The sequence below is a fragment of the Seriola dumerili genome, unplaced genomic scaffold (genome assembly GCF_002260705.1).
Source record: "Seriola dumerili isolate Sdu_G_001 unplaced genomic scaffold, Sdu_1.0 BDQW01000018.1, whole genome shotgun sequence".
Lineage (NCBI taxonomy): Eukaryota > Metazoa > Chordata > Actinopteri > Carangiformes > Carangidae > Seriola > Seriola dumerili.
The window spans coordinates 3,911,067-3,924,378 of NW_019174273.1; positions in this window are offsets into that span (position 1 = coordinate 3,911,067).

Below are 13,312 nucleotides of genomic sequence, written 5' to 3' on the forward strand. Positions count from 1 at the left end.
ATCTCTTATATTTGACACATTCCGAGACTTTCCACATATTCCTTATTAACTGACTTAGATCCACATGTCCTCTTTTCAGTCTTGCACAGGGTCGTTTAATTGTGCTCTCAGTCTCTGACGCATTTTGACACCTTAAAATGTAAAAAGAACATGGACATCATTAACAGACAGATTCATGAACAACAAGATGGTGAACTTAAACAATAAATAAGAATGTGAATTTAATAAAAAGCTGAGCCTCATACAACCCTTAAAATAGACTTTAAGGTAAGGTAACATTGTTGGAACTGTCTTCTAATCTTTCCAGCTAACCAACAGTTTGCCAGCAAGATGACTTGGATTATAGCACAAATACAAAGTATTCTGTTTCCAGCTTATTAGGGTTGAACTGTAGGAGGTGTTTCTGTTATTTAGCTTAAACTCATCGATATACAGTTCTAACAAATAGTGAGTAAACCCCTTGGATCTCCCTGCATTTCTGCATGAGCTACTCATTAAATGTGGTCTTATATTCTTCACAATAATGGAGAAGCTACATAGGCCTGACATGGTAACATGAAGCATGAGGACATGAAGAGTTTTAAACCAAGTTTAGTATAATTATATTTAAGTGTCTTCTATGAATGGCTCTCTTCAGTTCATGTCACAGAATCTCAATTGATTTGAGGCCTGGAATCACTTTAACCATTCTGAAACATGACTTTTCTTGTGTCCCAGCCATAGTTCACTGTGTTTAGGGGTATTTTCATGTTACATCTCCCAACTTCTATTTAGCATCAGATGACTGACAGCTACTCTAAATCCTTAACTTTAACCCAAGGGTTGTCTTCCCCCTTTTCAAACCTTTAATGTCATCTTGCTTCATCTGAAGCACATGTGAAAAGGGATGTTTCAAATCAGCTTCTGAAGTAAAGAGTGTCAGTAAACAAAATTTTTCATGTGTTTTGTAACTAACCACTAACTACAATAATGGGGAAATTTAACTTGTAGTAGCTTTTTAGAGTAATTTGTGAAGGGGTTCACATATTATTTCCTATTTGAATTTTGAACATTTAGATTTTTTTAATAAATACAGAAATTCAGAAAACAATTATTTGAGTATTATTAGTTTACATAGAGTGTATTTGTCTATTATAGTAACTTTGATGAAGCTCAGACCACATTTTATGGATGAATTATGCATAAACGTAGGTAATTCCAAAGGCTTCACCTCACTTTTTCCTGCCACTACAAATGTTCAACAGACAAAATATGTGAAGCACAATTCTGGACCTTCTGATGTGGGATCTGAGATGCACTACACTTTATGTATGAGTGGAGGCCATCCTCATATCTCAGCTTGTGCGCTTCCCGCCGTTTACTGGGTGCGGTGGAAGGAGGACTTTTATAAGGTTCCTGTTCCTGAAGGGCGAGTCACTACATCTCAAATAATTTGATAATAACAAAGTTAAATGACAAACTTGGATACATTTCACTAACGCAAGTTAACTTGATGAACATGCTAGCCAAGCAAGCTAGTGAGCCATTTACCTAGTTAACTATGGCACTGCTGAGTGTTTAGATGTTATCCTTAGCGACAGAAGGAGTAATGGCTCAGACAACTAGTGTTGCATGCAGGTTCTTTGGAAAACTTATACCTAGTGTTTTTTATATTCCAGAGACAAAAGAAGCAGTCGAGGAGAAACTGTCCAAGAGGATAAATGGGTCCTGTGTGAGAAGGGTGAAGGAGTCCAGTCCACCACCACCCTCTGAGCAAGAGGAAGCCATGTTAAATAAAAGAAGTACATTTCCAATGTATCTACCTTTTGCCAATACAGCAAAAGGGGAGGAGAAAGGGCTTAAAATTCATAATTGACATGATGTAAGAGCAAGCAGCATTAATAAATTAATAGTAGGCAGAAAACTACTATTTCGAAACATGGCGGCTAAGAAACACCCAATCACAGGCGAACATCATATCACCTGTGCTGCTGACATCACTGCATCTTTCAGGGTTTTTTTTTTATTTTATATATGAGATGATGATGTATATACCTATTACCGCAAGGGTTATGGTGGTATTCAGGTTGGTGGGGGCTTGGGCTTCAGAAGAGTGACTGCTTTGTTGTGACAATCATTCTCTTATTATTATGTCTATTGAAGTCTGACAGCTGGTTTGATGGCTCGGGTTTCTGTTCATCTGTAGGCTGTTCTGTGCATTTCTCCGTGGACGAGCTGCTGAACCACAGATTATTATATATATTGCTTTACATAATCAAAAACAACACGATGGCAAGTCTTTATACTATGTGGGCTTTAATATCAAGACAGATGTAATTCTATAATAAGATTTTTATTGCCAGTGTCTACGCACCCACCTCTCTGATTGCAGTCACTCTGGATATGTGGACCAGATGAACACCACACAGTCCGTTATCTTTGTGTTTCACATCACTGTAACTTAAAACCCTATGACTTTATTAACATTACAACTACATTGGCTGGGTGTGCACGGACTTGATTTGATTTAGAGATAACTGCAGGCTCAGATGTTCTTGTCCTTGAATGTGTATTTATGTTATGAATAAATTCACTGGCAGCCTCTTTATTCACAACTGACAAGAACTCAGTTCAAGGAAACTAAACTTTAAAATTCAGAGATAAACTGACAAAAGGAAGCAGCCTTACGCTGTGCCTCGGGACCAGTTGAACACTTCCTGTTTGGTCACCGAGGCGACCAGGCCAGAAGCGGTTACACCTTGGTGGCTTTATGTGGCATGAATGGGAAGAAACCCGGGAGACGAAACCTTCGCACACCTTTGATACCTGAGGTCAGGGCGCAGCGACGCGCCGACACAGAGGATGAGGGTGTAACGATGAAGAGGAAGGGGGGAGTCGGGGGATCGGAAAAGCGTTGCCTTCCCCAGGGTGACAGGCGAGCAGGAAGTGATAGATCTACACCGACAGGAAAAGATCAGCTTTGATCCGCATCTGACTTCACACATGGATGTGTTTCAAGTGGACCAGACCTCCACGCTGTGGTCAGAAACCTCCGTCAACGTTACAGTCTTCTAACACACACCCCAAGGTTATTGACAAAGATAGAAATCCAAACATGGAGGCTGTGTCTGCTGGCATTTTTCTGCCTCCTTGCTGCGTGCCGCCAGTGGTAACGAAACTCTGCAGGCAAAACTGATGGAATTTTCCAGAGATTTGGGTGTGGAGCTGAAATGTCACTCAGCCTCTTCTAAGCTCTCTCTCTCTCTCTCTCTCTCTGCTACACCAGCCGCTTTAAATGAGCCCCTGCCAGTCCGATGACGCACTAACCACAATCCAACCCTCACTCTTCTCCTGGTGTCATTCACCCTGCGTTATCATTCACTGAAGCCAATCGCCTGTGGGAAGGGTGGGACAGGCGTGTTTTTTTTCCTTCTGTCTGTCCTCTGCTGAGAGATACGAGCTAATGCTGATAATCGAACATAAAGAAGGCCAGTGTGTGACTGGAAATAATGACATCACCAACCAGCAAACAGAAGCCTCTGATTGCTTTTAAACTCAATGCAAAAAAATCCTCTATGGAATGGAAAATATGTGACATCAGCCCTTTCACTCACATACCAGAGGACTTATCACTGACTCCTGAAGAGCAAGACAACGAGACACGTAGGTTAGTAAATATGGATACGCAGAGACAAAGAGAGAGACAGACACGACTGGGAGGAGGATGTAGGAAACGGAGGGATGAAGGGAGGAAATAGAAAGAGGGGGAGAGAGCTGGAGCTCATGGAAAGTATGCAGATTTTGATACATGCTTTTATGAGGTAATTAATCAGCAGAGAGTCCTTGAAACCGTGGGAGGGGAAGTGGTGTGTGTTGTGTGGTGTGTGTGTGTGCGCGCGCAGTAATATGCAGTTTGGAAAAAACAAGGCTGTGAGCCAATTCACCAACATTTGCACCTGTGTGTGTGTGTGTGTGTTTTGTGTGGAGAGAGGGAGAGGGGGGGGAGGGAAAAAATGGAAAAGCCGCCCCTGGGGAAGAGGACGACACAAAACCTTAAGTTAAGAATTTTCCTAAAGTCTGAATGTCTGAATTAAGGTTTCCTTAAAATTAAAAACAGTTGCCAGCAACAACCTATGTTAAAAATGGTTGCTCAAAAGCAAGTTTAAGATTTTCTGAAAATCTTTACTTAGAGTATTTAAGTGTTTTCTCCTTTATCTTTAGTCCTTATACTAAAGGAAATGACTTGAAGTCAAGTAATCTTGTCCTAAAAATGTGTTTCAAATCCGGTTTTTCACAAACAAACTAACCAAACATGAAAATTAGGAATCATTAATGAGTCTCATCATCAGCTATGTTTCACTGGTTCCTGAAGCAGCACTTCCTCAGTGTGTTTTTCATTCTCAGCACTCACCTACTTCATTTGCTTTGTTCTTTGGACTGTTAACGTGGGACCGAAAAGAAACTCCATGCAGACATGGACACAACACTCAAACGACAAAGGCTGCAGCTGGTCTGGCCCAAGGACCTCAAGACTCCAGGTGACAGGTGACACAGAGCTTAGTTGACCTCACAGGCAACTGACTTCAGCGCCTGGGCAGGTATTCTGGTTGGAACATGCGTCATAAACCAGTTAGAACCACATGTCACCACACTTTGCAAATGAGGACTGTGGCCCAGTGACAGCAGGTGTTAATGCACAGTGAATGACTGCACAGCACTGTCCTGTGTGAGTGCGAGTGTGTGGTGTGTGTGTGTGTGTGTGTGTCCGCTGAATGGAAAAATGTGTGTGCGGAAAAAATAAGGCGGTGTAATGTTGATGAGCCTCCGACAAGTGGAAAACTGATGCTCTCATGTTTAGTGTTGTTTTGTTGAATGTTAAACATTACCGTGTGAGTGTGTGTATGTGTAAGTGCTAATCATCTCCAGACTCAACGCTGCACCGCTGGTGTGGCCACTGTGTGGTGTGTGTTGTGTGTGAGTGAGAGAGAAGATTATGTGTGCACGCTCAGCCTGGCATTTTTTCCATCAAAACGCTGTTTTTTTTTTTCATCCTTCCATTTTTTCCATTCTTCTCACTTTTGGTCAGTGAGGCGGGCAACACACACACACACACAGCACACACACACACACACACACACACACACACACCAGGTGTACATAACTGGAAACAGTGTTGTGTTTTTCCAACGCAGGCTGCTGTAGTTTTATGGGGCACTCATGTGCTGAGATGAAAGTTATGGTTCCACTAAAATAATAAAAGACTGGATACTGGATCAGACTGGAGGGGGAGGGGCTATACTGGAGGGGAGGAGTCAACTGGCTTTTTGAGGCAACACCAATATGGACACTAGTTACAGTTACAGTACAACTACAAATATCTGATAATATAAACTAAAAACTCTCTGCTGAGAAATACACTTGGCCTTCACTTTCTTAATGAAGAGTCAGAGAAGATTAACGAAATGATAAACTGTCTTGTTCACAGACACACAGGCCTCAACCCAACAGCGAGTTGGCAGCTGTCAAGGTGAAAGTGACCTCACTGAAGAAGACCAGAGGCTTGGGGTTGAGGCCAAACGAGGTGTTTGTTTTGGTCTGGGGTACTTTGTACGCACATCTAGGTGGCAGTGAAACAGAAACCTTTAACTCATAGGTCCTCTTACTAAGCTTTCCACATTCCAACAAGTTCACTTCATCGATGGCCCTGCGTGAGAAAAACCTGTAAGGGCTACCGCGATTAGTCGCCATAATCGGACGACTCGACATCACATATTTTATGTGGAGAGATTTACATGAGTTGGACAACAACTATCACTGAACTTTACGTTAGCTCTAAGTGGCAATAAAAAGTAAAAGGCCAATAGAACTTTATGCCAACATTGTTCAACAAGCAACACAACAGAAAAGAGATATTTTCATCTGTTTCCTCCATGTCTTTTTACATACAAAATCATCACACTGGAAATGGCTACAAATGAAGGCTGTCTGTATGTGACTCTAACTGATCGTCTTAAGTTTACCACAAATCTTAAAACATGGCAGATTGTTGGCTGAGACAAAACCAAACGCAATCAATTCAAATCCTGTTTCTGAATGTATTCTTTTATTTTAAAAAGGAAACCAGTAATAGTCTTGAACTGGATGAATAAGTGTTTGGATAAGATAAGATAAAATCAGCTGTTTATGTCTAACTTTGGAAGGATGAGCACATCACAGTTCAAATTCCCTCACTATAGTCCTGTTTAAACCAGTGTTATTTTGTGATTATTATTTTTTTTATGGCGCAAACAGTGACGATCACACAGCATGTGAAGGATTACTTCATGTGTAAGGGTTGTCTTGTATTATACAGAGCTTTTTAAATATTTTTTGTACTTGTATCTGATAAATACTCTCATAAAGTTAATAAAGTCGTCTGCTGCTGCCCTGAGAATTTACACTGAATAAGTGTTTGAGAAAATGTCCTAGCCAGAGTCCTGGGATTACTGAGTGCTAATTTGGAATTTTTGAGGAAAATTAATTTCGTTTAGATTAGGGCTGGGACGATATCCGCTATCGACGTGTTCGATTATAAAAATTATTCCGACGTGGAATTTTAAGTTTGGTCCCCCGACAGCGTCGTGTAAAACCACACAGGGTAAATGTTTCATAGAACAAAACCGGAACTTTTAATGGGACCGTTTTATATCCATCGTCTTTGTTTAACGCCCGGATACAAGGCGGCAGCGCAAGGGCCTGGAACAAACACCCGCGGTGACGTTTGAAGGTCATGACTAAGTGAATGATTTGCGTCTGTTGTAATCTATTTGGAACAACATGGCGGCGTCTACCAGCAGTAACGACGGAAGGTCGTGGAGCAACACGGGCAAAAAAGGCTCGCACACGGTCCTCCAATTCACGGGAATACTTTAATCTTGACACCAACAGTGCGGTAGTCTGCAGACCTCTGGCAAAGTGGCATCTGGCATATCATCTAGCACGACAAGTCAATTCAAGTTAATAAAAAATACTCGTTAGTTGAAGTCAACATAATCGAAAAAATAATTGCTCAGATTAATCGTTTCGGACAGCCCTAGTTTAGATTAATCAACCTATCAATAAAAACAGTTGATAGATTAATCGTTGCAAAAAATAGTTCAGATGGCAGCCCTAAAACTTGCAAGAGTTTTTTCCGCATTTAAGTCAACCTTGTGGCTTAAATCCTCATTTTACTTGTTGGTGGACTCACTCTGAACAGCTCCTGTGATCCATCCTGCCACGAAGACCGGTTTCATCCGAGAGGTGTTGGCTTTCCAGAGGTCTGACTCCACTGACGGCCTTGTGGCTTTTAAACAAAAGCCCACAATCAGAGCGAAGAAAAAACAGGGCCTGGAGCAACCATGACACATCGGTGCCTTTCCCACTCCACCTCTGGACAAGTAAAACAACAGTAAATGAAGATATACGAACTCTGAGTCAGTGCAAACGGTACATAAACAGGACCACTCACATTTTCGCACTGGAACCTGAAGCTTCTCTGCCTGATGTGGGTGATTTTTCCCCTCAGTTCCTCTCTCATCTTTAATTTTCACCTGTTTTAATGGGCTGTTGTGTAAAAACAAACACGGCTAAATCACAAATACAGTTTTTCTTGATCTTAAGTAAGTCCTTGATGCTGGATACTTCTGGGCGTGCCCTGCTTGGAAAACTCCATGGAACTTCCATGACTTTCCAGACCCGCATCAGTTTTCCAAAGACCTGAATCTGGTCTTGCCATGGCTGGTTTAAAATAATGCTTGTCAGCTTCCTGCTGCCAGCTCAGCTAAAAACTGTTTTCACACTGGAAAATACTTTGTGCTTCATTCTGTAAACGGACCTATCTGAAAAAGCTCCTCAAAACCTTCCTAACAGCAACCCAACGGAGAGATCGACTAACACGCTGGAACAAACGCCACTATAAACCTCCATTCCGGATGAGGAACAATGGAGCCTGTCAGTGTTTATTTTGTTTCCTTGTGTGAATGGATCCCAACCTCTCTCAACTCAACCATGAAGCACAAACTCATTCCTCCAGTGTTTTAAAGACATTCCACACAGCTTTCAGTGAAACACTGGCCGTCCAAATCCGTCGGTGACCCTCACGGTCTCTGCGGACATGCTTGTGGAAACGCAGCAGGCCTCATGGAAAGAAGAAGAAACCAGGTGACCTCTGCCCTCTCCCTCTGTTGTTGAGAGTTTCCCTTTATCAACATCAGTGAACCTCTACAGCCCATCAGGAAGCACTGGATCATCTCCCTGCCCTGTGCACACCACATGTAGCTGGTAAACTGTCCGTGTGTGTATCAGCACGCGTCATTCAGTTCAGCCTGAATGTTTTATGTCTGGTTGTGCCTTGGAAATACAGATGTTATATAAAGAAAACCAGGAACACCTTTCCAGACATGATTCTGGACCCTGCTGCATCTACTGAAATCTATTGTGTTAACAAGAGGGAATTCATTTACTGACAATATTCCCAGTATAAAAAACAACATTTCTCAGTGATTTTGACACTTGAAATGAAAGCACTGTGCACTGTCTATACCAGCAGTTCCCAACCTTTTCCAGCTCATGGCCACTTGAAAATCTCAAAAGATGTTGGCGGCTACACAATCGACCCTGTGACTGTAGGAGGCCAAATAATGCTCACAGCACTCTCTATCCTTTCTCCACTTTTTGCTATGGATGTGATCTTTTGAAATCAGACTGAGATAGGCAAACAAGTATATACGATTTGATCAGCGATAAAAACATCAAAGTTCTTATCATGCCTTATCACAGTGAAGGGCCTTAATAGAAAAAATAAAAGGAGTTTTTAAACATTTGAAATGTTTTCGAAGATCATCTCATTTTAAAAACATTTAAAACACATTATTTATATATATTTTTTAATATTATCTTTTCACCAAAAATTGTACCCAACTGTTTGGCAAATGATTTGTCTGCTCACTTGCAATACCTCCGTCGCCCACTAGTGGGCCCCGGCCCACAGGTCAGGAACCACTGGTCTATACAATATGTTCAAAGATCTCTAAAATGCCTGGATTCAAAAGATACACACACCTAATTTTCTTAATAACAGCCACACAAATCCACACGTTTCTTCTCAGCAACACAATTCACAACGAATGAATGAATGAATGAACATTTTTCATAAAAATCAACTGTGAATGTTCTGTAGATTAACTAACCAGATGTGAATGTCAGCACATTAATGTAAAAATCTGGTCAATTCAGTATATACATAAAGCATTGGTGGCTTAGTATTAGCAGAGATATTAATGATGTGAGTGATATTAAATAATTAAACGTATTTGAATCATCTGTAAACTATTGCTTTGGCAAACAACTATTTTTGTTGATGCCAATAAAGCTATTTGAATTTGAAATATTAAAATGAGTATAAACAGTTAGAAGCTCTGATTGGTAGACTCCAGATTAAACCACAGTTCAGTTTCAAAGCATCAACTCAACTGCTGCAGCCTCAGGGTCTAAATGTTCCTTTACAAATAAAGACATGTGGATGAAAGTCCACACACCAAATCTACGCGAAAACCCAGTAAGTAAAACCCAAACCAAGGCCGCCAAGCTAATCCTCTGTGATACCCTTTAATTTACTTCATCCAACTAAGATGGTAATTAAAGAGAGAGAGAGACATGGAGAGGCAGAGAAAGAGAATTTGAAATAAAAAAAATCTAAAAAAATTAGAAACAGAGAGACACAAAGAGGACAGAGGGACAGAGAGAAGAAGAAGAGACAGGTGAGGCGATAGACATAAAGAAAGAGAGAGAGACAGAGACAGAAAGAGAAAAGGGAGGGAGAGGGAGAGGGAGAGAGAGAGAGAGATTCAAAACATAACAGACCAGGCCTGCAAAGGACCAGAGCCCTCCTCCTCCTCCTACTCCTGATGCAGAAACAAGATATCTTCTTTCTATTCCACACAGTCTTCCCTGTCAAATCTGCATGCCTACATTGCCCACAATGCAGCTTGACAACCAACAGCTCTGGTTGCAGATCTGGGTGTGTTACGCTACACACAGCTCCTTCTACAGGCAGTGTGCTTCCCAACACTCTTAAACAAGACAAACTTTTTTTTTTACAGAATTACCATGTAACAGAGCTTGAAAAAAGGCAACACAAGACATTATAATAAAGAGAAGAAGAGTTGTTTTCAAACTCGGTTTCAATACTTTGCCTGCCTAATTTGCCACCATCAACAGACTGCAAGGCAAGGGTCACATGACCAAACAGTGCAGGCACTGATAGGCTGCTTGGACTCAACTGTAAAGCTGCATACCTGTAGTGCTTCTATTCAACAGGAAGCAGGACACAGGACTTCCAAAATTAAGCACTTTTGTTAGGAAACCACTGAGCAAAAGGTTGAGAACGCAGCTGATTCGTCACCAGTAACTTCAGAGGAAAGAAAGTTGTGTCATGACTTTGGCTGTAAGAGATGAGATTGTGAGCCTGATGCCTGGAGAGATTAGTGTTTAAACTAAGCCTCTGAAACCCTTTGACATATTGGTGGTAATTATTCAGATGTCTGGTGAGGACTGTCACCACTGCTGTCATGGATTTAACTACATCTATTTTGAGACTTGCTTAGCTTGGAGCACAGTGCTCCATTGTCACTTTCCATTAATTTACAGAAACAGCTAGTTATAGAGAGGGTTACCAACAACAATACCTTTTACCTTACATAGAGAGGGCGTGGTTTTCACATAGCAATCCATGTCAAACGTTGTCACAGCAACACAAGAGCTCTGCTTCTATAAAAACAGGTAACATTAACAAATATCTGATGTAAATCAGAAGAATCTGGTTAAAGAAACAAAATAAACAATAGGTCACTAATAGGTGGACTACGGTCCAGATCCAGGACCCAGACACCGTCCATCTGGACCTGGACATATACCCTATAAATTATTGGGAATTGATCACATTTTGACAGAGCATTTTCTATTTTAACAGGTATACTCTTTTCTAGACTTTAAGCACTGGTCATGTGATGCTACTCAGCCAATCATTGGTGACTGGAGTCAGTGAGTGAGATACACACAGGGCGAGATGAAATACATGGGATAAGAAAGAGGAAGGAGAGAAAAAGAAAGAGGTGTTTAAAATCATCCTCCGATGAAAATCAAGTGTTTAACCTTGTTAACATCCATATGATGTTTATGTAATATACAAGACATATGATGAGTGGACATAATCAGTCAACACCATGACTGATTGTTTCCACCTTGAACAATGACAGTCTCATAAAAACAGATTCACACAGCCAGGGTTTTCATATGTCACAAACCTATAGAACACAATCCTATCAACTTGTGGGGATGGGGGGTGGGGCTAAATAAACCTGAAACCTTGTCAGTGCAGAGAAAGAGAGAGGAGTTAGCATTTAACACAACCACAAACACTATGCAGCCACTGCCAGTTACAGGCTATCAAACAACCAAAAACAATTAAAGATGCTAACTACGCTAACTGTCTGCTAGTCTTTGATTCTGGTCTCAACAGACTCCTCATCTGAGTTTGGGTCTGTCTCAAACATGTTGGCTGAGTCTCTCTTATGTTGCCTCCTCTAACCATCTTGATACTCTCTGCTCTTTCACCTGTCAACCTGAGACAAGCAGTTGGTGGGCGAGGCACAAGGTCTGATCCAGAATACACTTCAGTTAGGTACAAAAATACATTTTGATTCTTGGCGGCTGCTGTTGCAGTTATTGGGGATGAGGAAATGTGTAATGGCAGGTTCAAACTTTATGCCTCCATTTGACAAAGGCTTTTAGATACCACTTTGTTTTGCCTTTGTTATGTGTGTTTCCAGCTCTACTGTTCAGCAGTACTTATTGTACTCGACTGGCAGCAAATGGAAACTGAACATTACTGGAAAGTTCCTAATGATGCATCCCTCTGTGTCTGATGTCATCTTTGTGCCTCATAGGATAAAAATGAACATCTGACAGTAATATATTTACTATTACCTTCATCTAATGGTATAAATCTACTAAAGATAGGAATTTATAACTGGGGGGAATGTAAATCTCCAATAATCCTGATACATACAGAAGGTGCGTGGACCTGCAGTCTTACACCAAACCAAAATTAGGTGATCCAGCTTTGATCCTGTTTCTTTTGAAAAACTACAATTCACAGAACACACACACACACACACACACACAATAAATCAAAGAGCATCATTTCACACCCTTTACACCAAGTTCACCAAAAGCAGCGCAGTAACATTATCCACAGGACTGACAGAAGGGTTTAGTCCTCACCTTCAGATTGCCTCATTGAACAGATCCTCCGGCACCTTACAGGCGATCAGGGCGTTCGGTAAATCGGTAAACTGGACGTCTACCGTCGCCTCCTCCTCACCGCCATTCTCTGCCTGCTGCATCACGATTATCTACGCGTGTTTTCTGGAAACAGAGGACCGAAATCCACACACAAAAAAAACAAAGGTTTAGCTGGCTAACCACTAACATGGTAGCTATCGATATGCGTCCTGTCATACGTACCAACAAAGCCCTAGACGTTATTTCATGATAATAAACAGCTCCGTTATCGATGTTTTCATCCACACAGAGAACTGAAGTAAAAGCTGTAACGCTACTGTTGAGCGTTTACAAGTCCGTTAAGCTGCTAGCAACTTATGCTAACCAGGAAGAAGAGATGACGCTGCTGAACAAGCGAAGCTCGCGATACTCTCCGTTCACTCAGCTGAAGGTGAAGGCTACTGTCCTACACTGAAACAACACAATTTACCACAGTATTAACTAAAAAATAACCCTGTGAGATAATTTTGTTAGCATGGCGCAGGGGATAAAGGAGATGACGTAAATTCAACAGCAGCTGATCTTCTTCTTCTTTGACAGTTTACGGCACTGGCAGCATGGAGCTGCATTGCTGCATCTAGTGGCACTACTAGTAAAAAACAACATAGTTGGTTACGAGTATAACCAGCATGCATTATGCTGGTTATAGTGGTAACCAGGTTTTACTTATAACCACGTTTTCACAACAGTACAGTTGAGCTCAAAAGTTTGCATCCACTTTCATAAATCCTCTTGGTAATTCATTTTAAAATTTAGTCAGGTGTCTGATCTACAAAGGAGTATTATACAAAGGAGTATTAGGGCCATGGATGAGGGAAAAAATGAGAGGAGGAAGATTTTTTTTCATTATCACGCCGAAATGTCGAGAATAAAGTCGAAATGTTGAGAATAAAATTCGAAATTTAATTTTTAATTTTTAAATGTTTTGCTTTATTTCAAGGTTGTGTTTAAGCCCTGAAGATGAGTGATG